The 18,362-nt window shown below is 47.4% G+C and overlaps 1 protein-coding gene across 4 annotated transcripts in view; it reads left to right on the forward strand.

Annotated features, from left to right (window-relative positions):
* The first annotated feature begins 674 nt into the window (after nt 1-674).
* GRM5 (glutamate metabotropic receptor 5) overlaps nt 675-18,362 on the forward strand; it is a 346,127-nt gene continuing 328,439 nt past the window's right edge. Inside the window, exon 1 of one of the 4 annotated variants that reach the window (XM_081197312.1) lies at nt 675-1,041. The gene's annotated coding sequence lies outside the window, so the exon portion shown is untranslated. Of the gene's footprint in view, nt 1,042-8,250; nt 8,778-18,362 lie in introns of those variants that run through there. The other 3 variants (XM_081197314.1, XM_081197313.1, XR_014008886.1) reach the window with 3 other exon arrangements.

Consider the following 18,362-nt stretch of genomic DNA (forward strand, 5'->3'; position numbering starts at 1 on the left):
TGTTTTGACTGCATAAGGCAGTTCCTACAAGTGTTCCTGATGTTGGGAAAGATGGAGGGCACAAGGAGAAGGGGACGACAGAGCACGAGATTGTTGGACAGTGTTCTGGAAGCTACTAACATGAGTTTGACCAAACTGCGGGAGGCAGTGGAAGACAGGAGTGCCTGGCGTGCTCTAGTCCATGGGGTCACGAAGAGTCGGACACGACTAAACAACTAAACAACAACAACAAGTGTTCCTACAAATACTCTGCATGTGACAGTGACAATAGCTGTATATCCAGGGAAAGCGACCCCCGCCAGACCAGCTCTCTCTCTTCCCTCTCTGGCTCTTTTCCAACAAACCTTCCTCGAAAGAAGGATTAAATGTCTTCTCCCTCGACTGTCTCCGTCCCTTTATTGATCTGCGCTCAAATGCCTTGGCTAAATATATCCGCCTGCGCTCTCACATCTAGGTTAACCTGTCTCGTCCAGGTCGCTTCCTAGGAGTCCCCAGCGCTGAAGATGTAAGGCGAGGCGGCGTCTCCTTTCTATATGTGTCTTATATTTCTCACCTGCCTTTCCGCCCTGTCCAAGCAAGGAGGTGCGCAGCTGGGGCAAACCTGAGCGAGAGACGCCCCGGCCTGGCCGCGAGGGGGCGCAGCGTCACCCTCGTCCTGCGCTCCCAAGAATCATAAGCCGTCCTGAGGCAGATGCCAGAGACTGATGGCTCGCCGGTGGAAGCGGCCGCCTGGACTCCCAGCTGCGCGCCGCCACCATCGCCGGCCGGAGGAAACACGTGCGAGGCGCACACACGCGCTCGCTTAGCGGCTTCTGCAGTGGGGCGAGGCGGAGGCTGTTGCTGCCCGGCTCTGCTTGCCTCCCTGCTGCAGGAGACCGTGCGGGGTTGCAAAGATGTGAAGAGCAGGGAGGGTCTCTCTGCGCGTGGGGAACGCGACCGGGCTGCTAAGGGAGCGCAGATCGGACTTCTGGTGAGGCCAGAGGGATACCCCTCCCCTCCCCTCCCCCACACGCCACGATCCGCCCTCCCACCTCCGGACAGGTAAGCTGCATCCACCGCCTCCCGCGTTTGCGATGGAGAGCGCGCTGCGCGAAAAGATGGGTGTCAAGAGGACAGGGGAGTGTGTGTGTGTGTAATACCAGGTGTCTAGTTCCCCCTCCGTCCGCCCCGCCCCGCCCCCCACCGCGGGGAGGGAACCCCTCTACCTCTGCAAGTTTGAGAAAGTCACCTTGACCTGACAGCCGCCAGGGTCGTTCCTGGCAAGGTTGAGGACCCCCCTAAGGTGTCCAATCTTCGAGATCTCCCTTCTCGCTTTTAAATGAATGGGGCTACTGGCTTCTCTGGAAGGTGGGCTTGATGAGATGTGGGTCACCCCCTGTTCGCAGCAGGGAAGTGTGCCTTTGTGTATGTGTGCTGGGAGGGGGAGGGAAATCTAATGTATATGTGTGTGCGTGTGTGAATAAACAATGCTAGGAATCGCCCCCGCCTTCTCTAAAGTATGTTAATTCTCTAAAATGGATGTGCTGCTTCTTCGCCTAATCCTCTCTCGCTGCAAATGCATCGCGGTGGTGCTGGTGAGTGGGGCGGGGGGGGGAGCGGTGTAATGCGGGCAGAGCCCCAATTCCCAGTTAAATGCCAGATCAGCTGTTACTTAAAAGGAGGAGATTTTTTTTAATGTAATAGCTTGCTGCCAAAGAGAAATCCCCCTCTTTCCGTTGTTGTTGTTTGTTGTTGGAGAAGCTTCCTGACAAAAGACGCCCCCTCCCCCTCCTCAACGCCGCTGCTTCGCAATCGTGCAGACGGACAAAGCGAGCGCACGTGCGAGTGTCCGGGCGCCAGGGTGCGCCACCCCCGGAGGGCAAAATTGCAGAGGATGACGCCCCCTACAACCCTTGGCGATGGGAAGTGCCTCCACGCACAGACTTATCGCTGGGTTTTGCGGGGAGGGATCTAAACGACTGAGATTTGTGCTATGAAAGGGCTCAGTCGCCCTAGAGAGACAAATCATCCGCTTAGGGAGGAGAAATGAACAGGGCTTTTGCGGTTAGGAAAGTGATGAGGAAAGTATGAGATAGAATGACGGGTGGGAAGGCGGTATAAGGACCTGGCAGGCAAATCAGGGTGAATGCAGCACGGAATTTCTCCTATAACCATTGACAAACAAAAGAGTATAAATGATGCTCAGTGAGAACTAGATATAATCTAACCTCCGCTTAAGGTTTGTGCAAGTAGATCAGAATTAATGTTCACTAAGCCCTTAGTCTCTCTCTCTCTCTCTCTCTCTCTCTCTCTCTCTCTCTCTCTCTCCATTCTAAGATGAAATTTATTCTATATATTTTTTCCTGCCCTTCTGATGGCTGACACAACCATGAAAAGCCAGAACTGCATTGGGGTGTCTCTAGATCCATTGGAATGCTGGGGTTAAGTTTGTCATGTCCTTTCATCTCAATGGGTCTGTGTTGAGGATGATGGGCACTGGAGGCAGCCCAATTAAAATTCAACACACCACACTCACACAAAATATACAAGGCAACTTGTAGCAGCTGAAGTTTAGGCATGGGGTTAAAATTTACAGGTTAGCTGAAACAAAAGGCTTCCTGAACTGGATACCTTTTGTCATATGTCATAACACTGTAATTGAGAGATGGTGGATCTCTTTGCCAGGAGAGCGGGTCTTGTAGCTGAGGCTCAATTGTGCACCTGAACTGGAAGGTGGACATCCATACTCTACATTCAAAACTCTCTTATACTGCTTTAACAGTCTTGGCTTCCCCCAAAGAATTCTGGGAACTGCAGCTTGTGAAGACCCTCCTAACACCTCCCAGCACCCTTTGCAAACTGTAAACACTTGCATAACTGCTTAAAGTGGTATGTGATCACCTTAAATGTCTGCTGTGGGTGCGACTTTTTGAAGCCCCCAATTCGCCTTTACCAGGAATTCCCCAGAGATCCTCATGCAAAATGCATCTTCTCAAGCTCATCCCGCTTCAGGAGACCCTTCAGTGTGCATTGCAGGGCTGATAATAAGGCTGACCTGTCTTGCTGGGTTATTTTAAAGGGAGTGCAGAAAGTGTGGGCATGAAATGCTCAAAAATGCTGTCTGAAATGTTGATTTTTATTGCATATGTTAAATGCATAAAAAGAATGTAATGGTCCTGAAAAGGAAAGCCAGCCAGACTGGGATTTGTGCATGAAAATAGGAAGCAGAAGGGTGGCTTTTCATAACAGTCCTGACATACTGCACATGAAATCCTGTGGCCATTGAAAGAATGCTAATGGGAGAGTTGGGACTTGTGGTAAAGCCCAGGCTTTGCCTACAAATGGCTGTTGCATCTCCTGGAAGGCTGTGCAGATTCCCATCCAAAACCCTGAAAAGGCACAGCTAGCTAGTGGCTAGTCAGCACTGAGTTAACTGGACCAATTGTCTGGCATAGGCAGCTTCCTGTCAGTCTCAAGCATTTACATTGCAAGGGGTTAAGTAGCTGAGGCATAGAGCACATCCTTCGATTGGCCACAGGTCCCAGCTTGAAGGTTCAATCCCTAACATCTCCAGGTAAGACTCAGAAAGACGGCCTGCTTGAAATCTTGGGCAGCTGATGTCAGCTAGTATAGACAATATTGTGCTCTATTAGCTTTATCAGCATAAAGGGCCAGTGGCATAGAGGGGAGCCACAGGGACAGTTGCCCTGGGCGCAAAATTGTTAGGGATTGCAAAATTTCAACATCCAGTGCTGCCTCAATACAGCTGTGTGCTTCCATCGCTGGGCTCCATTGAAAACAGCTTCTCTGTGCAAACCAGGAAATGTCCTCTCTAGACAACAGAACGACTTCTTTTCTTATCTCTGCGGCTGCATTTTCCTGGGTGATGTGGATGCTGTTAGGCCGTTGAATGCACATGCATACTCTGTCCGTTTTCCTCCCACCCACCCCTCTGTGTGGCCCCGGGCGCTGGCAACCCACCCTAAGCCACTGATGTGGCCTGGAACTTGAACCTCATTGTTCAAGTCTATGCATATCTACTCCTATTAAATGAGACTTCCTTCCAGGTAAGTGTGAAAAGGATTGCAGTTGCCGTCTCTGAGCCTGGCTGCTGTCACCTGCTGCTTGCAAGCCCAATGTCCAGCATGCTCCTTCAAAGTTTCAAGCAGAGGTTTTATCCCAGCCATGCTCTCAATTCCCATCAGCCCATGCTTAACAGTCATGGGTGGTGGGAGCTGCAACTCAGTGTCATCTGGAGGGCTACAGGTTTCCTGGCCTTCTCTTGGAGAACATTTGAGCAGGAGGTACTACTAGGAATGGAGATTAAGATCTTCTACATGGGAAAGCTTGTGTTTTGCTGCTATTCCATGGGCTCTCCATTACACCATTGCTCTGCCTTGTTTGACACTGTCTAAGTGTTGCTCTTACAATCTATTTATACAGTACTTGCTATCTGCTTCCCCACTGAACTGTTCTACTCCAGAGGCACTGCTGTATCCCCTGTTAAATGGAAAGAACTGTGGCCCTTCTCTATTTAGAGGCTGGGCACTCCCGTAAAATAATGGCCCCAAGACAGAACTTTCCAAACTGTTAGTGTGTCACGCGAATGCTCCCCGTGCCCCTCCCGGGGCTGGAAAGGGAATAGTTTAACCTCTGGTTTGCTTGTAAAACTGAATTACTGTGCCGTGAAATGATGCATGTCTAAAAAGTGTGTCACCAACATGAAAAGTTTGGAAAGCTCTGCCCTAAAAGGTTACCATGAATATCTTGTTCATCAGCATCTGATCACTAGACCTGAGCATAATCAATGGAAGTATGGTGTCCAGATCAAGGGAAGTCATAGTGCCACTCTATTCTGCCTTGGTCAGGCCACGCTCGGAGCACTGTGTCCAGTTCAGACAACACAATCTAAGAAGGGTATTGACAAGCTGGAAAGTGTGCAGAGGAGGGCAACCAAGATGATCAGGGGTCTGGAAACCAAGCCTTGTGAGGAAAGGTTGAAGGAGCTGGGGATGTTTAGCCTGTAAAGAGGAGACTGAGAGGAGCTATGATAGCAGTCTACATATGCAGCATCTCAAGGACTTTCACCTGGAAGATGGAGCAAGCTCATTTTTTTCCTGCTCTGGAGACCCAAACCAATGGTTTCTAGGCACTAGAAAGGACATTCCGACTAAACATCAGGAAATACTTTCTGACAGCAAGAGCTGTTTGACAAGTCTCCCTTGTGGGGTTGTGGACTCTCCTTCCTTGGAGGTTTTCAAGCAGAGGTTGGATGGCCATCTGGCATGGATGCTTTGGTTGAGATTTATGCATGGCAAGGGGTTGGACTTGCCCCTTGGGATCCCTTCCAACTTTGTAGTTCTGTGATTCTGTGATTCCATCTACAGATGCTGTGACCCCAAAGATACAGGACTTGTAAAAGGCTAAGTGGAAATTGACCTCCCATTTCAGGCAGCATCAGTTGGTTAGCCAGGAAGGAGAGAGATCTGAATATCTGTGCTGATTTTATATATTTTGTAGTCTATTCGCTGTAAAGAAAGGGTCTCTTAGCTAAGAGGATCTGAAGACCCCCACACTTAACACTGGGTCAAGATCACAGAGAACATCATCATTATTGCCTATGTGCCGGAGGAGACAAGTTATTTGGTAAAACCACTTAGGGAGTGCTCTCCCTGCTGCCTTCACACATTTGGTAGGAGCCACTAAAAAAAATGAAAAAGAAATGGGCTTTAATGCTGACAAATCACCTCTGTTTTCTGAGGAAATGACATACATGAAACAAATGTTGGGGAATTCTAAATACCAGTTGTTGGAAACCACAAGAAGGGAGACTAGGACCACTGGGCTGATCCAGCAAGCTCTTCTTATGTTCTTATGTTCGGTTTCAAAAAGTGGGTGGAAGCAACTGGGAAAGGGCATGTGAATTTCAGTGGTGGTGGTGTGGGTGGTTTAGCTATCAAGATTTTTTGTGTGTATGAGAGAGAGGGAGGGAAGGAGAGAGAGAGAGAGCGCACACTCCCGGAGTGGCAGGGCTCAAAGGTTTTTCTACCTCAAGGAGTCAAGGGCTGAATCCCTTCCGTATTGTCAGTACCCTTTCAGCTTTTTCAGACCCAGCCGACATTGTTTTAATTGTGGTTCTTCTCTGCCTTTGTCTGCATCTGCGTTAATATGGATATTTTATTATGGTTTTATTGTCCAGCTGATTATAGACAGCTGCACTGGGTGCCTTTTCAGATGGAAACATGTGATATAAACGGTTCCAGTGAATTAAAAAATAAACACAGTGTTAATTTTTTACAACTGTTCATAGGAATATAGGAAGCTTTCGGGTGCCAAGTTAGACCACTGATGCATCTAGCTCAGTACTGTTGGCATTGACTGACAGTGGCCCCCCAGAGTTCCAGTCTTCACCAGCCCTTCCCAGAACTCCCCCCCCCCATGCAAAACAGGTAGTTACCACTAAGCCAGGAGCTCCCCCCCCCCAGAATGTGCTCCTGATATGTGCACCTATTCTCTTCTAGTGACCTGAATGCCGTGGGATGATTTTGGGGAGATTAGTAAGTGGAACGTGTCATCATTTAGCAAGGGATTGGACACTTACTGGTTTCTTTTTGGCTCGCTTCCAACAAACTGTATGATCTTACTTATCCTCAGTTACCCTGGAGGTAAGCAAGGTTTTCTAAGGATGGGTTGGAAATGAGATGAAGGAGAAAAGAGGATATTTTATGCTGCTTTCCCCCAAATCGTTAACACTAAACAGAAACACTCTGACCCGTCTGTCCACTACAGAGTCAAAATTACAGCTGTTGGGTTGTTGTAAGCCTGCATTTGTTTCCAAAAGCCTGGTATTTGTGGGTACTGAGTGTGCTGTGGAAAGCAATCTGCCAAAAAGCTAAAGGCTGGTGTGGTGTAGCAAGTGTGGTTTGCCAAGTCCCAAGTTCAGATCTCGCCACTGCATCAGCTCAGCAGACAGAGACATAAAGCAGCCCCCATTGCTTAGCCCCCAGATGCAGCAGGAAGAAGAGGACAACAACATCTCACCTTATTGAATTGTTGTATGGAGCACAGAGATAATGGGCTCGTTCATACTGTTGCTTAACATGGACAGCAAGCTTCAGGAGCCTTCATTGTCCACATGATGTTCTCTTCCATCATTGCCTTTCCCCTCCCACAATCTGGATTTAACCAACAGTATGGATGTTTCCCATGTCTCTGAAACATGCTCAGCAAGATTAACATTATTATTGTTACATATTTAAAGATTCACAAAAGTTGGGAGAAATCTGTCACAGTACAGTGAGCTGGGCCCTGTTTTCTTAGGAAAATTGGGCCAGACGATCTGTCCACCTGTCCTAATATTGTGTGTCCACCCATCTGGATATGGTCCACCTTGATTGACAGCTGCTGTTCAGGATTCTAGGCAGACGTCTTTCTCATCACCTGCCAGCCAGTCTTTCCAGTTGTAGATGTCAGGGTTTGGACCTGGCACTTTCTGTCTGCAACACTTGCACTTCCCCCCTGAGATGGATTTCTCCCAGCCTTGCTTATAGAAAGTCTCTCTGCATGTACAAAGAGTCTTCCTTGTACATACCACCTATGGTAACCTGATGACCTGAGCTTCACATCAGGCCATTGCTCCCCATCTAATCTAGAGAGAAAAAGACCCTTTGTTTCCATTTCAAAGTACTGAAAATTAAGGCTGCTTTAGTGACCTGGCCAGACTTTAATGTAGTGAAACCAGCCAATGCCTGGATTGAGCAGTAGCTGAGTGGCAGGGACATATGCTTTTCATGCAGAAGGTCCCAGGTTCAATCCCTGTCATCTCCAGGTATGGCTGGGAGAGACCTTTTGTCTGCAACCCCTGAGAGCAGCCACCAGGTCATAGAACCATAGAACTGCAGAGCTAGAAGGGACGCCAAGGATCATCTAATCCAACTTCCTGCGATGCAGGAATCTCAGCTAAATCATACATGACAGATGGCCACCCTGATGGAGATAAGACGCATCTCATCTCAGTTCTAAGGAAGGACCTTCCGAGGGAGTCCATTCCACTGTGGAACACCTCTTACCGTCAGAAAGTTCTTCCTGAGCTAGATGGGCCAAGGATTTTACTTGGTCTGACCCATTTGGCTTTCTCTGGGGCTCCTTCAGTCCAGGACGACTGCCCTTAGGAGGGCCACTCACCGCTGATCGCCCCCTGCCTTTATCTCCTGTTAAGGAACAGGGACGATTCCGGGACTCGACCAAGTGGCGAGAGCCGCGTGTTGCGTGCTGGAGAGGAGGGGCGGAAGCGGAGAGAGGCGCCAGGAGAAGGCGAAGGAGGAGAAGGAGAAGGCAAGCGCGCTTTGCTGGGCTTTCGGAGCCTCGACTCTCCGCGCGCGCCGGGCAAGAACCCAGCGAAGGTGGCCGAGCGCCGCTCCTCCTTTCTCTCTCCATCACCTGGCGAGCAGGAGGCGGCGACGGGCGAAGGGAAGGTCTGGCGTCGGTATCGGCCAGGGATCCGAGATCTGATTCCCTAGGCAGGGAAGCGGCGAGGGGAGGAGGCGGATCTCCTCCTCTCCTCCTTTCCAGCCGTTTGTCTCTTTGCCACCAGAGGAAAAAAAAAGAAAGGCCAGTTGCTCTTGCCAGGGAGGGGAGGCAAGACCTCCCGAAGCTCCAGAGCATCGCTTCTCCCTCTGCCTGGCAGTGAAGGAATTCTGCATCCCGGCTGAAGCATCGTCTCTGCTCTCTCTCTCCTGAGCCATCCTTGTCTGGACCTGACACTTCACGCCAGGCTGTGTCTGGGATTCTGGAACGGGGTAAGGTAATAGAGATGGGAGGAGGTGTGTGTGTGTGTTTTGGGAGGAGAGGTGGTTCTGCCTAAAGCATCCTAAAGGTGAGCCTGAACGGGTCGCAGCAGGGATGCAACCTGTATATATGTGTTTATTGCGGGAGATGGGGAGGGGAAAATGCCCATCTTGCATGCTCGCCTTCCTTGAGGCTGCCAATGCCAGGTAGGAAATGCAGGCTCATCTAAGGGGCAAATCCAGTTAATTCGAAGTTGCTACTGGGACTCAGAAGGTGGCTTGGCATCCCGTCCTGGTTTGCATTGGAAACGACAAGGGGTGCATTGGGGGGGGGGTGTCCGGGTTATGATTCTTTTTTTTTAAGCAGTAGCGGATGCTGCTGCTGAAATAAGCCTGAGAGAAAGGGATGGCGGTGTGGAAGGGGGGTCTCTCCCCACAGAGACACTCCCCCCTCGGTGCCCTCTGCCACGGACCTCTTCCCGTGACCTTGGGGAGCAAAGCTCTGGTTAGCGTTTCGCGCTTCAGATTTCTTTCTGTGTGACGGGGGTTGCGGGTGTGGGGTTTGCTATTCTCCCTTACTTTGCGCGCTGTCAGAAGGCTCTCGGAACGCCGAGCCAACGCAAATCAGCCTCGATGGTGCGGTTTAGATGAGAAAGGCAGAAATGATATAGGTTCTATAACAAATCTGCACAATGTATAGAATGACAAAAAAAAAAGCAAAAGAGAGCCTCCGCTTCGTTAGCAACTCTCCCCCTCCCTCCCCCCCCCACTTTGGCATATAGGGGTTGTCATGGATGCCTTAACCCCCCACTCCTTGATTATTTAAATGCCAGCCTCTGTTCCTTTTCGTTCATCGCCTATCAAGCGAGGAGCTGGCCTCGGTCGCGGGCTGAGCCATTGTCGAATGTTCAGTACCACGGAGAGCTCCCACAAGCGGCTGGGCGAAAAAAACCGGAGCGAGGGGGAAAGGGAGATTTGAGTAGCGTGCGCCTGGATAAGTAAAGACGGCATTTAAATTTAGCCCGTGGGCTTCAGAAGATTAGCCGCATCTTTCTGGGGAAATCGACTGAACCTGTGGCATGTCTTTCTCCTGGGCTGCGAGGACATAAAGGGATGCATTGTACTGGCTCACCCCAGTGACCCCTGGGTTCCAGGTCTTCAGATGCTAGCAGGTTTCAGTAGGCTACTCAAGATCCCTTTGGAATGGGTTTTGTCGGTCCTTGTGGTCTTTAATGACTCTGTTGTTGCGTTCATCTGCTCAAGCCTTTGCACTCCATGATAATTACTTCAGAACCAACACACACACACACACACACACACACACACAACTGCACACACACACACACACTGCCCACAGATCTTCAACACTATCCTTACAGTTGCAAACATGAACTAGACGCCCCACTAATAAAGCCTGCATTGGGGATATTTTGAAAAATTAGTTTAAGGCAATTAAGGGGCAAGTGATCTTTGTTAACTGCTGGTGATCATACTCTTTGTGGCATGCAGAATATGGTAGCCAACAAATGCTACCTGCTTCCACATTCCACAATTGGACTGCACATATGAGAGCAGAGTAGGTTTAATTTTCAAACTCAAGCATGGTGTTTTTTCCAGATTAGGTAACATGGATCTTTCAGACCCACCACCTCTAAAAGTACCCTTCTGGATTCTTCTACGCTGGATTTTTAAACTTCTAGGTTAGGAATCACTAATCTATTTTAGTTGGAGCATAACTTTGCACTGTGTGTTCAGTGAAGGTAATAATCTACAGCATCATGGGGGGCAGTTATTATTATTTCCAATTTTATTGATGAAAAACATCAGGCTCAGCAAAATTGTCTTGCTCGGAAATGCTCAGCTGAAATGCACTCACATTAGATTGTACATGTCAACTGCTGTGCCAGGATTACTTCTGCATTTATCCCCAGGTTGCTGTAAATGTATTTCCAAGGAGTAACTTGCTGGATGTAACCTACCGATAGATAACTGCAGTCAAAGTAACAGCATGAGGAAGGGCATAGAACCCATTGCTTTGTTATTTATTAATGTATATACCGATTGCGTGCCAAAATGGCTTCTAAGTGGTTTACAAGTGTGAAATCAATTATGAAAAACCCACGCATTAAATTAAAACATACAATAAAACAGTTCCATCAAAATATGAAAAACACACCCATTATTAAAATATATAATAATCCAAGCCCACCAAGAAGCATAACGATTCAAACAGCTGAAAGATTAATTCAGATCATTAGATCAGGAAATTCACACTCAGGGTTTGTCCAATTCAAGTTTGGGCAAACAGGTGCGTCTCCAAAAGCCGACAGAATTCCAACACCAAGGGGGCTGCTTGTATTTTGGTATGGAGAGCATTCCACAACATGGGTGCTTCCAGTGAAAAAGCCTGCCTCTCTGTTACCACGAGCTGATACTCATCAGGCTGCGGCAAAACTAACTAGGTTCCATTTGCTGATTTTAATGCCCTTATTGGACAGTGAAGGGAAAGATGGCTTTTCAGGTAACCTGGTGCAGAGTTCTTTAGGGCTTTATATGGAAGTCACATGGCTTACTTGCATAGGAGGTTCTGTGGCTAATAGGCAGTTGGTGCCAGAGCCCCAAACACTGGTGTGCCCAATAAGGAGCATCTGTACTGCAGTGGAGCCTTTAAACCATCTTAGAATGGGGAAAACAAAACGACATTAGGTTAAATTTTGCAGAAACGTAACTGATCCACTGAACAAGGAACACAACAGAAGGCTGCATGTCCACTGTTGGGGACTACCGCCCTGCACCAAAGTAATGAGCAATAATCACTCAAGAGGGAGTTTCATTGGCCACCCAACAGGTTATCAATGCTGTCTGATTACTTGGCATCTGGCAGTTAGTAATAAATGCACCCCGTTCTATTTGGAACTGCCAGTGTGGGGTTTCCATTTTGCAGAGACCTCTTTCTATACATGGGCTATTGTGTTCCAAAGGCCTCTGGGGAGAAAAGCCGATCTGAGACTTACACACTAGCTGCTGGAATTCTGTCTTGGCTCTCACAATAACGACAGTGGCACGGCCGGCTCTCTTTATAACCGAATCAACCTTATGAGCTACTTGATGCTATCTGGGAGGTGGCAGCGGTAGAAATCCCTTAGCAAAGTAAATAAGGCAAAGCTGCCTGGTGACACAGTTATTATTGGCACAGATGTATGAGCCTCCCAAGTATTTAAGCAGAATGTACGTAATTCTAAAGAAGTGAAGCATTGTTGGGAGGTTGATGTGGGTAGGCAGTAGGCGTCTTGCTGGTTTAATTCCCATTTGTTTTGGTCGACTCAAGCATCTTTTGGTCTCTTGAGCACGTGTTTCATCTTCTTGCTGTCTTGCTGTTTTAAGTGTATCTTTTCATGCTCACTTACTTCCTTGATCTGTTAGAATTTAGAAGAGTCCATTTGCTTTTGAAAAGAGAGTGCCAGAGAATTATGGGTGGTGGTATATGTATATATATATATCTAGTATCTGTTTATTTACAAATGTACATGCTGAGTTGATGTAGGCAGCCCGGCAGTGTCAGTCTTCAAAGCAGCATTAGTCTTGCCAACTCTCAAGGAAACAGCCTTTATTAGTAGCCTTCCCCTTCCAAAGCCAATCCTTCCCAGCCATCTCAATAACTCTCCAATGCGTATCTCCTTCACTAATTATGTTCCAGCCACCATAATTATTTGCCTTCAGCATCCACCCAGTTAGGTGGAAGGGTGTTTTATAACTAGAAGACACCAGCTGTAAATGCTGATTTAAGAGAACATCATCTAGACATTGGTGTCCATTAAATTGTAGAGTTGGAAGGGACCCCAAGGGTCATCAAGTCAAACCATCTACATTGCAGAAATCTATGAAGAAGCATCTTTAGCTCTTGGTTCATAAAACCTAGGGGAAAGGTGATCTCACCTGACTCCATTCCTATTACAACATTTTTGTTTTTACAACAAAAGTGCTGACACCCAAAATATCCAACATATTCGTTTTCCTAGTTGGCTTGATGTGACACTTCCCATATCTGTGCTTCTTCCACGATCATGTTGCCTTGAGATATTGCAGATTGTTGGGTAAGCATTTTTGGACTGGAATGGGAAAGTCTAGCTGTTATATTAGGCCTATAATAATGTTTAACTAGGAGCAATAATGATCTGTCTCAAACCTTTATAGAGGTCTCAGCAGGCAGTTTTATACTAAGGTGTTTGTCAACTCTGGCTACAAAAATATGTGAGAATGGAGATAAGGCAAAAATATAAAGATAGCAGAGCCTGGGAATGAATGTGGACAGTGGAATACAAGCATAGTTAGTAGCATGAGTTAACCACCTGCATCTGAACATTTACGGCCCTCAATAAATATTCTGATGCTCCCTTTGCTGGTTTTATTTTCCTTTCTCAATTTATCAGTGTAACAACACAGTAGTGTATGATACATCTCCCATTCCCTTTTCAGTACTGTCATATGGCTGGTCTTTAAAAGGTCTAATCTAAAGCCCATTAAAGTGTGAGTTCAGTGCTGAGCAGCTGTGGAGTTTTAGAGCTGCAGCATTTGCAACTCATCAAAGACCAGATCAGGCTGGCAAAAGCCTTAAACAGCATCTCTGGGTCAACTCAAAGGTGGTGGTGGCGGGGAATCCTATCTGATTTACAGTTTAATGTTTAACATGCCTTTACTTTTGTTGTGCGAGGTAGGGTCTGTGTGGGGATGAGGCAGGCCTTACTATGAAGCAACTTGAAGCAATTGCTTTAGGACGTGGATAAGGGAAAGATAGGTGGATGGGATTTGGCCATCCATTTTGGGTGCAAAAAGTATCTACAGCCAGCAGAAGACATTACATTTATATCTATTTGTCCTTTGGGTCTAGGGATCTTCTTTCCATCTACCTATCCTATACTGTGCCTTGGAGAAACACAAGGGAAATGGTAATTAATACTGCAGGGCAAGGCAAATCAGGACCCTGGCCAGCTCCCCATGGGCCCTGTTAGCTGAGCTTTGGAAGATGTTGTCTCAGCAATGGCTTAGTCTTGGGGTGACTGGTGCATTATCTCGATCAGAGTCCTCCTCTGGCCAACACCGGTAACCTGAGCCTGGCTGTACATTCCTAACCAGCTCTCTAGGCCTTAATAGGTACTTGTTAATGGTTTAGCCCTATGTGTAGGTTGCTCCTGCTCACCATTACCTCTTGTAAAAGACATAGAAAGCAAAAAACTTATATATACCGCCACATTTTCTATCCATTTGCCTCCCCATTTATTTTCCATTGTCCCAAGACAGGATGCTCTTAGCGTGCATGTGAGCTGGGCTCTCAGTAGCTGCTCTACTTTTAGGTTAATCAGAGCTCTGGTATGAGTGTATTTTAGAAACAAGGCAAGAAGGGTGATAAAATATTTTTTACATCAGTTTAATAATAAAGTCCCATTAGCCATCCATAACATCTAGAGATAGAGGAGGAAAGACATTAAAATGAATTAGTTTCACAGGATTTCTGTAATTCTGAATGTAAGGGAAAATATAGGAATAGCAGTGCTGGGTTGGCACATCCTTCATGAGCCTTCTCAGTTCACCATTTATGGAACATCCTCTCTGGTGAGGTGTGTCTGCCCCCTTCTTTATTAACATTCCTTTTTACCCAGTCATCTTATGGCTGTAACCTTGAAATTATTAGCTGTGTGAGCATGTGATTGTTTGTAAATGTTTTTAAATATGTTGGTATTTTATTTTTAATTGTATTGTGTTAGCAGTGGCATGTTTGCTCTCCTTTGGGTGGAAGGGTGGGATATAAATTTAATAAAACTATCTTCTTCATCAATGTATTAGACATCTGTACAGCTGTGACTGTGCTGCACAGCTCAGGATATCAGCATCACAGCGCAACTTCCCAGTTACTTTGGCTTGTCACGTTCTGACATGCTAGGCTCCTGTGCTGTTTGAAAGGCTCAAAGTTCACAGTTTTGCAGTTGTTTACACTCAAGCATCAAGAACCAGTACTCAAAAATGGAGACCCCCCCCCCCCAATTTAGGTTTTTACAAAAAGAAAAACCAGCCTGAGCCAGAGTGGTTATAAATGCCCTTTTATGACTTACCACTTTATTCTGACCTTAAAGAACTGTTCTCTCGACTCTGTCTTTTCCTTCCACTTCCTGGCTGCGTTTATGTTTGTGAGCCTGATGAAGATTCTGGCCTCTCTTTGTTTAAATTAATGTGAGCTGTTTGGGGAGACAATAATTAGACTGATAGATGGATTAAAACAATAGTCACAGTATCACAGAATTGTAGAGTTGGAAACGACCACAAGGACAATCCAGTCCAACCGCCTGCAATGAAGGAATCCTTTTACTCAATGTGAGACTCGAACCCACAGCCCTGAAGGAGATGGGTGGAGATGTTGCTTAGCAACCAGGCAAAGTAGCATGATGATATTCACATGCTTTGATCGGTTGCACAGTTCTGATGAAGTTTTCCTCAGTATGGTTGCTTGATCTATGGTTTTAAGCTCAGTAATAAGTTGCAACAGACTGGAAAGAGAAGTTGCTGAATTGCAACTTATTACCAAACTTAAAACCATGGAGAGACCTGGTCTGAATAGAGACAATGGATTCTCATCTCATTATACATGATAAAGCTATTTTTAGCCATCTCACCCCTTGCTTTTTCATGTAAGACCAATTGCAGTTGTTAACAGTCGTCAACAGGTTTACCACACCTATCAGCCAATCACCACCCTTCTGAGTAATACCCCTCCCCACCCTCTCACTATTTACATTGGTAACTTGGGTTACATACGCTTCAGATTACAGACGTTTCAGGTTACAGACTCCGCTAACCCAGAAACAGTACTTCGGGTTAAGAACTTTGCTTCAGGATGAGAACAGAAATGGTGCTCCGGTGGCGTGGAGGCAGCAGGAGGCCCTGTTAGCTAAAGTGGTGCTTCAGGTTAAGAACAGTTTCAGGTTAAGAACAGACCTCCGGAACGAATTAAGTTCTTAACCCGAGGTACCAGTGTATAAGGGTCTGGTGACTTCTGCTTCAGTGTATCTGAAGAAGTGTGCATGCACATGAAAGCTCATACAAATAACAAATTTAGTCTGTCTCTAAGGTGCTACTGGTAGGAATTTTTTTTAATTTTGTTTTGATTATGGCAGACCAACACGGCTACCTACCTGTAGGGATATTAGTTGTTAGCTTTGGGAGATGTGTATCAGTGTGGTTGCCCATTGATGTTCTATGTTGGACTGTGGGCTTCTGTGGAGCTGTATGCTGGAACACCAATCCCCCAAAACACTCACCTACGTTGGATTCAATGTTACTTGCCATTTCATGCAACTTGCCACAGAGTGACGCTGCAAGGCAGGGGTTAAGGACTTCAAGCCTGGGGGCCAAATTTGGCCCTCAAAGTGCCTTTGCCTGGCCCTCTCGACTCTCCCCCAAGGCACAGCCCCTTTCTCAAAGTCACCCCTTTCTCAAAGTCAGCCCCCCCCCAATTGCTTGAACTCATTTCCGGCATCTTTCAGGTGGGCGCCATTGCCATTATAAGGGAACAAGACAAGGGTTCATGGTGAGTTAGAATAAAAGAATTATGGAGCTGGAAGCAGTGGCGTAGCGTGGGGGGTGCAAGGGGGGCCAGCCGCACCGGGCGCAACATCTGGGGGGGCACGCTCGTTGCCTCCGGAGTCGCCGAAGAGCCTCGGGCGCAGGCTGTAGCAGAGCCCCATGTCTCGGGGAACCGACGAGCTGGCAGCGGCTCTCAGCACTCGCCGCGGCCCCCACGCGTCAGGGCCGTGGAGGGCGCGCCAGGCAGCCCCTCCTCACAGCCCCTCCGCCGCCGCTGCTGCTTCTGGGCCATATTGCATTTTCCTCGCCTCTCTGCCCTCCTCCTCCTCCGGGCAAGTGGCGTCGTTTGGGTGGCAGCGCCAGCAGCAACTCGCCTCAGATCACCTGAGGCGGGGGCGTAAATTACTTGCCTTGCCCCAGGTTAGGGGACGCAAATTACTTGCCTTGCCCCGGGTGCTGACAACCCACGCTACGCCGCGGGCTGGAAGGGAACCTGAGGGTCATCTAGTCCAACCCCTGCAATGCAGGGCTATGCAGCTGTCCCTTATGGGGATCGAACCTGCAATCTTGGTATTATCTGCACCATGCTCTAACCAACTGTGCTATCCATCTGCTTAGCTCTGGCACCTCTCTTTATAGAAAAATAACACTGCTTATTGGTCATGTTTTGCACCATCCTTGAGTGTTTTTGCTTGGCTGGAATGTCATTGGCCCCTGATAATGCCACTTGCTTGGCTAAATGGAGGAGAGAGAGAGAGAGGGGAGTGTGACTGTGTGTAGAAACTAATCAACTGTGCAAATGTATTATTATTATTATTATTATTATTATTTGCTCCTTCCACTTTTGGCTCTGGCCGCACCTACTAGTGGCAGGCAGCTCCCTAAATTTGCCTAGAAGGCAATGCGACCCTATCCTTTGCTGTAAATTTTGGAGATTACCGCTATCCTAAGAGAGCGTTTCATTTGGAAAGCTACTAGACTATAGCCACTAAAGTTCTCATTTGTCTAATGGGAAGAAAAGAAATCCTATTTGCTCCCCTCCTTACTCTCTCTCTTTTCAAGAGTTCCCTAAATGAGCCTAGGGATGAGTAATAGGGAACTTGAGAGTGAAGCATAATGGAAAAAAGAAGAAAGGCTTTTATCAGGTGGAACCACTAGTGGGTGCCGTTACAATAACCTATGATTTGAAATGCATTGGATGGTTAACTGTGTTCGTTTCGAGTCCAGTATATAGAAATGCAGAGCTGTATCCCTAGACAGAACGCGGTAAGACCCTGTTTATAAAATAAAGCCCTTTGCAGAGTGGCTGAGTGCTTGAAAGCCTGGTAGAGCACAGACTTTGCATTCAAAAGGCCCCAAGTGCAGTTCTTAGCATCTCCAAGTAGGGCTAGGGAAAGACTCCTGCCTGCAACCCGAGAGAGCTATTGGGAGTCAGTGTCAGCAGTACTGAGCTTAATGGATCTATGGCAATGTTTCCATATAGTTAGATAGGTACAGCTATAGTGTAGATATGCAGCACACTAAGAACGTAACATAGGAATACCTGGATCAGGCCAATGGTACGTTTCCAAGCACAATTCAAAGTGTTGGTGCTGACCTTTAAAGCCCTAAATGGCCTCGGTCCAGTATACCTGAAGGAGCGTCTCCACCCCCATCGTTCTGCCCGGACACTGAGGTCCAGCTCCAAGGGTCTTCTGGCGGTTCCCTCGCTGCGAGAAGTGAGGTCACAGGGAACCAGGCAGAGGGCCTTCTCGGTAGTGGCACCTGCCATGTGGAATACCCTCCCACCAGATGTCAAGGAAATGAACAACTCTCTGACTTTTAGAAGACATCTGAAGGCAGCCCTGTTTAGGGAGGTTTTTCATGGTTGATGTTGTGGCCTGTTTTTATTATTCTGTTGGGAGCCGCCCAGAGTGGCTGGGGGAACCCAGCCAGAAGGGCGGGATATAAATACTAAATTATTATCATCTAGTCCAGCATCCTGTTCTCACAGTGGTGAACCAGATGCCCCTATGGGAAACC

The sequence above is a fragment of the Podarcis bocagei genome, assembly GCF_964188305.1.
Source record: "Podarcis bocagei genome assembly, chromosome: 6".
In the NCBI taxonomy this organism is placed as follows: domain Eukaryota; kingdom Metazoa; phylum Chordata; class Lepidosauria; order Squamata; family Lacertidae; genus Podarcis; species Podarcis bocagei.